Source organism: Dipodomys merriami, unplaced genomic scaffold (genome assembly GCF_024711535.1).
Source record: "Dipodomys merriami isolate MVZ:Mamm:240054 unplaced genomic scaffold, mDipMer1.0.p SCAF_9, whole genome shotgun sequence".
NCBI classification, from domain to species: Eukaryota; Metazoa; Chordata; class Mammalia; order Rodentia; family Heteromyidae; genus Dipodomys; species Dipodomys merriami.
In genome coordinates this window covers 58,707,119-58,713,118 of record NW_027206512.1, presented here as the reverse complement: position 1 = coordinate 58,713,118, position 6,000 = coordinate 58,707,119, and positions in this window count along the sequence as shown.

Genomic DNA, 6,000 nt, shown 5'->3' with positions numbered 1-6,000 from the left:
CTATTTATATAGGAGCCCAAGAAGATTGGCTTCTGACAACACCCGTACTTGTGGAGCCTTGTTCATGCTCCTCCCAGCCACGCCTTCGGGAGCCAGTTCCTCTAAGGAAAGTTTTGTGTGCACTCCAGCAGGCTGGGGCTGATATGTACACCATTAGACCTGCTTCTCTGGGGAGAGCCATCCCTTTGGTGCCCGGAATCCAGCACAGAAGCATTGCTCAGCCTCACCAAGACCCCCTTTGGTGACTCGAGGTCCCCATCAGTGACATCTGTGGTGGGGGTAGAATAATAATGGACAAGTTGGCCCATGGAAACACTGAAGGCCTTTCCCCTATTTACTGAGTCTGGGAGAGAGGATTCCCAAAGTCAAAGCGAAGGTTCTCCATATTCATGGTCTGCTCTCTTCCACCATGCTATTTTCAAGAAACAATTCAGAGAATGAGCAACTGTAAGTTGTCTGTGTGTGTGTGTGTGTGTGTGTGTGTGTGTGTGTGTGTGTGTGTGTGTATTCAGTCTCTATTCTCATTTAGCCACCTGACACGATTGTGTGGGTGGGTAATTCCGTGGACCCTGTGGGAGTGGTTCAAAGTGAAATTCTTGGTATTGGAATTCCACCTGAAAATTATTCACCTGCAGCTCACACAGACGGTCACCCTGCTGCAGGATAGGGCCCCACATCAAGGTGACCTAAGTAAAGATCCTGGCCACCGTTATCCATCCAGCTGGGTGACCCTGTCAAACTCTTGAAACTCGCAGCACCTCTATCTGTCACCCACTGTGCACAGAAGACAGCGACAGTGCCACACTTACGACGCTGTGCTGCCTTTTTTTTTTTTAACTTCAACTGAGCAATGCAGAACAGCTTGTGTTCATAATGAACTTTCCAGCTATATTTGTAGAAGACAGATATTATTACATAGCAGATGTTTTGTACAGTCAGTGAATGAGGCATGAGCAAGTGAGGCTGGTCCTGCATTGGACCATGGAGTTGCCCTACTGGTGGTAGAATAGTATTGAAATGTAATTCACGAAGCTGACTGACCACTCACGCAGAGGCAAATGCTACTGGAAAAAACACAAAAAACAACTATCTACTACTTAACTCCTTAAAACACGAAGGGATTGTCTCAGTGGGCTGAGCTACAGCAGTGGAAGTGGGGTTGGTGGTTTTGGCTGGTGGCTGAAGGTAGACCAATGGGGACTCCAAGGTCTTAGCCTTCATGTGTGGTTTCTAAGGGAGACACAACGCTGGGCAGAGTACTGTGTAGAATGAGCTGACTTGAATACCTGAAGCAGACATTGTTGCTTAGGACCTTGCCCAGATGCTTCAGAGAAAAGAAAATACTGTGTTGGAGTGTAAGGATTGGAAAGAAGGTGACTGGATTGCATACAAGAGATGTGATCAGCAGTAAGTTGTTCATTGTCTGTAGGAGGTAGATAATTCTGGGAGGGAGTGTCTTTAAGATCCCTAAAGATTTCAAAATATTATAAAGTACCACAATCCTACCTTGAAGTATATTATTAATAATAACACAAACACCCAGATTACATAGAGTGGGAAACACACAGAGTGGGAAATCACAGGCTCTTTATGCTTTCCTATTCCACTTGACTGTCTCTTCTCAAGTGTGTTTTCTTTTCTGGTCTAATTGCCTCTGTGATTGGACCCATGGGTGTCAGCTGCTGTGAGACGAGCCACAGTGTGAAAAAGTCTCAGGGAAGGACTTGGTAGGTTGAGCCTCAAGTCACATTTCATTCCTGTCATTGAACTCTTCAGTCATGGTCAAACACCAAGGTCATGGTGAACAGATGTATTCTTGCGTGAAACAAATAGCTGGATTTAGAAGAGGAACAATGAACTGCTCTCCAGGAAGAGAACTGACGTTCTCAGAAAGAAAGGACTGTAGAGTTTGGACTGGAAGAAAGTGACAGACAAGGCGCGTGAGGAACTTTGTTAGAGAGCCCTGAAGAGCGCAGAGGCCGCATCGGGACCAGTGATTGCTAGCCCTCTGCAGGAGGCGCACCGCTGATAGTTTCCCTACGTTGTACGCTCAAACATCCGCGCAGCAGTGATCAGGGAACACTTTGATCAGGACAGCAGCTGCCGCTTGAGCTGTCTGTCCATACAGCAAACGTAATGGTACCATGCCCACTCAAGAACCAGGTCATCGTATTTTATTTACTTCCGTTTGTGAGTATAGATTAGTTGTCCAGGAGAGCTTATTGTGACACGTCCGCACACATACACAGCACGCGCCAATCACCCTTCCATCAGCGTCCCCTCCTCACTGCCTGTTCTGTAAGCGATTCAACAGCTTTCATGGCTCAATTTTCCCTCACGCGAATAAAACTACAGCGGCCATGCTTGCTCTCCTGTGCCTTCGTCAGCTCTCCCAACTCCTGCTGGTGCTCACCTGGCCATCTGAGCTTATTTTACTTAAAATATAATGTAGGGAGTTATCTACATTATTCACTAATTATCTACATTATACAGAAGACCACCCAAAGTTAGACAGCTAGTGACTAGTGAAGCCAGGGTTCCAAAACTGGGACTAGGCTGGTATTTAGTTTCAATTTAGTCTCAACATGCCACCATGCCAAGAGAAATTTGATAGTAGTTAAATAGGTTGCAAGTGATTGCTATAATTCCATCTACTGTCACTTGAAAACAAACTGTGTATTTGATTACCAGCTATGTCACTCATTTAATGCCTTCATGAGTCCCTGCAACACCCCCATTTGAGTCCTCAGCCCACTCCATTCTTCCTGTCCTGGGTCATCCTCTATTACTGGTTCCTTGCAGTCAGTAGCTAGAAAATGGAGAATCTGTCGTGTTTAAAGGACGGGAAGAGACATTCCATTCTGAGTCAGGGACAAGCATAGCAACGTTCTCATTAGCTTTATCCAGTTCTGACCTGAGCGCTTGCACACTATTTCCATTAAACTCTACAGGGTGACAGTGTCACTTACAGGCAATGCAGAAGACAGGAGGAGCCGACTATAGCCAGCAGGTTTGATTGAGTCCTATACTCTTCTCCTTGCAATTTCTAATGATCTAGAAGCAGAAAGGGGGTGTGCTATCTTTTTCAGTCTCTTCAAAACAGTTGTATGAATGAATTCAAGAAATTAATGTGTCTTAGAATTAAACTTATACCACTCAATTCTTTTTTGAATACGGGTCTTGCTTCTGCAGTCCAGGCTGTCCTCAAACTGTGGAGACTAGGCTGAGTTCAAGTGTGCAATCTTTCTGCCTCAGCCTCCGAGTGCTGGGATTATAGCACTGGGATCACTATTTAACTTTTATGACAAATTATTACAGGTTTTTATATAGTTTACATATTATATAAATGAGCTAGCTAGGTTTAGGTTTAAGTCTTTCCCAGGATGATTTCAAGACTCATTTTCCAGTCTTCAGAAGCATTTGTGACTCCATCACAAAACTGGATCATGATGTAAGGCTCATGTTTGGTGCTGATTTGTTCAACCGTGGGCAAGTGCTCAGTCTCTACTGAGAGCCAGTAGCAGGCCAAGAGCTGCCTGTCAAAGGGAGAGCAGATATCTGAGGCTGAGGGCAGGGGTCTTGCTTCCATATTGCTTCTGCTGAGAGCCATCTGTAGCACGTGAAGGCTCCAAACAGCTTCCATGCTTGCCACAAGTTACATGGGTGGATTTGCTGGATCAGATGACCAAATGGCAGAGGAACCTCAGGGCATCCTGGACCCAATACAGAGCCTTCTTCTGCCCTGGGCCCCACACAAAGCTAGATTTGTAGGTCATTCAGTAGTTGGGCTATTGTAACACACTCAAATGAAAATGGCACACCACTCCAAAATCCAAATAGGCCCACAGGAATTGTGTCTCTTTCTCAGTAGTAAGCAGTGAATAGTAGATCGGTCAGTAGTAACATTTTCAACTTTATAAGGGATCTACTAACATGCTCACACCACTGAATCTCTTGCCCCTTCTAATCCTTGGTCTTGGGACTAATCCCAGGTCCCTATTTCCCACAAACCAAAAATTGGGAGTTGCTTTGGTTTTTACTGTTTTTCCAAGTGAAGGCAACTCTAATGGCTTGCACTTGGTCTTTCCACTAGCAGCCATCCCTGGACAGGGAAAAGAATCTATGTGGGATCTCTGCCAGCTGCTCCATCTGAATATTCTAACGATGCATTCCAAGAACTGGAGAAATGGCCACTAGATAGGCTCACAAAGACCTCATGGAAAGTCAGATGTGAACTCAAAGCTCTTTGATCATGTGACCTTTCTCAGCACCTATTCTGACTAGAAAGGCCACAGTGACATTTCAAGTCTCCTAGAATTAAAGTCAGCTCAGAGTTATTGTCCACCACGCCTGGAAGTATCTGATTATTTTCTTCTCCCATATGCACAGTTAGTGTGTAAAAGGCTTTAGGTTCCTTTCAGAAAGGATAGGATAAGTATACATATTTGATAGCACACTAGGATTCTTCCCTCTCATTCAAGAAGTTGATTGAGGGACCTAATCCTCTGTTTTTATGATTCAAGTTAGATTTTTGTTCACTCAACCTGAATGGTTTTTCTTTGTTTCTATAGATCTAATAAGAACTTAGTAGACTATCCACCAGGACAAAGTACCCACATCATAGATGAACATGAGTCAGAATATTCTGATTTCCATTGTCCATTATGGTAATTCCAAGCTTTTGACAGATGGCATCTCTTGGCCTCTGCTTCCCTGGGACCCAGTTGTTCACATTCTTCCATGCTATGGGTAACTGTAGCCTGCCCATCGAATAGGAAATAACCAGTTGAGATTGTTAAACAATGGGGATGTTTCGTTCTGCACAGTATCACCACCTCCATTTGTTACTGGATTGGGTATAGCAACCTGCTGCTAACACAAAGGATGCCAAATTGGGAATTGAAAAAGAACTGTGGTCTTGGTCAGTTGTTGATGTTTCTGGACATGAACCCGAGTTCTAGGGATCCCTTGGTAAATCAACTCTATTGTCCTCTACCGCCCTCTGCTGGCTGTCATTGGCATGCGGTGACCTCAGCACACCTTGTCAGGAGTCGGCTGCTTTTTTTGTGAGAGTGGGAGGTTCTGAATCCAGTATGACAAGCTAAACCAAGTCTCTGACTACCTACATCAGTGAGTTGTTACCACACTGTCCAGGACAGGTCTCTGGATAGTGGGATAATGGACAGGACATTTGGTGGGCCTCTTGTGTCCATGGTCATGCTCAGACTGATAGCGCCCTCGAGTGGTGGAGTAAACTTTTCCCTCTCTCCCTTCCTCCCTCCCTCCTCCTTCGCTCCCTCTCTCCCTCCTCACTCCCCCTTCCTTCCTTCCTTCCTTCCTTCCTTCCTTCCTTCCTTCCTTCCTTCCTTCCTTCCTTCCTTCCTTCCTTCCTTCCTTCTTTCCTTCCTTCCTTTCCTTCCTCCCCCTCCTTTCTTCCTTTCTTCTTTCATTTGTCAGTGGCCCTGGCAAATGAATACAGGAGTCGCCAGCAGCTTATCTGTGGATCAAGACATTGCCTTACTCTTAACAGCCAGTAGCGTCTGTCTGCACAATCTGCACCTGCTTGTGTAAACACAGGTACACCCCTCAGTGTGGGCATTATTATTTATCTATGGATGGTGTCATATGGGTGAGGTAAGGTTTTTCCATTGTGTTGGACTTTTATTTTCTTAGTAGTGCTTGGGACTGAATCTAAGACTTTGCACATGCTAGACAAGGGTGCTACCACTGAGCCACACCTTCAGCCTTGATTGTTTTATAAATGGTTTGTGCATATTATTTGAACAAAGATCATTTCTTTTTCCGAAAGGAAAACAGGAACAAATGTGATATGTATGCCACGGAGCTGGGACCCACCCACCCCTTCCGAGGGCAGCGGCTTGGCCTATGCATGCCTCCTATCTGGGAGCTCCTGGTCCATGGAGCTGCGAGCCGGATGTGCTAGCTCCGTCAGGTTTGCAGTCCTAGCTATGTGCGAGGTGGAGATCAGGGGACCAAGGT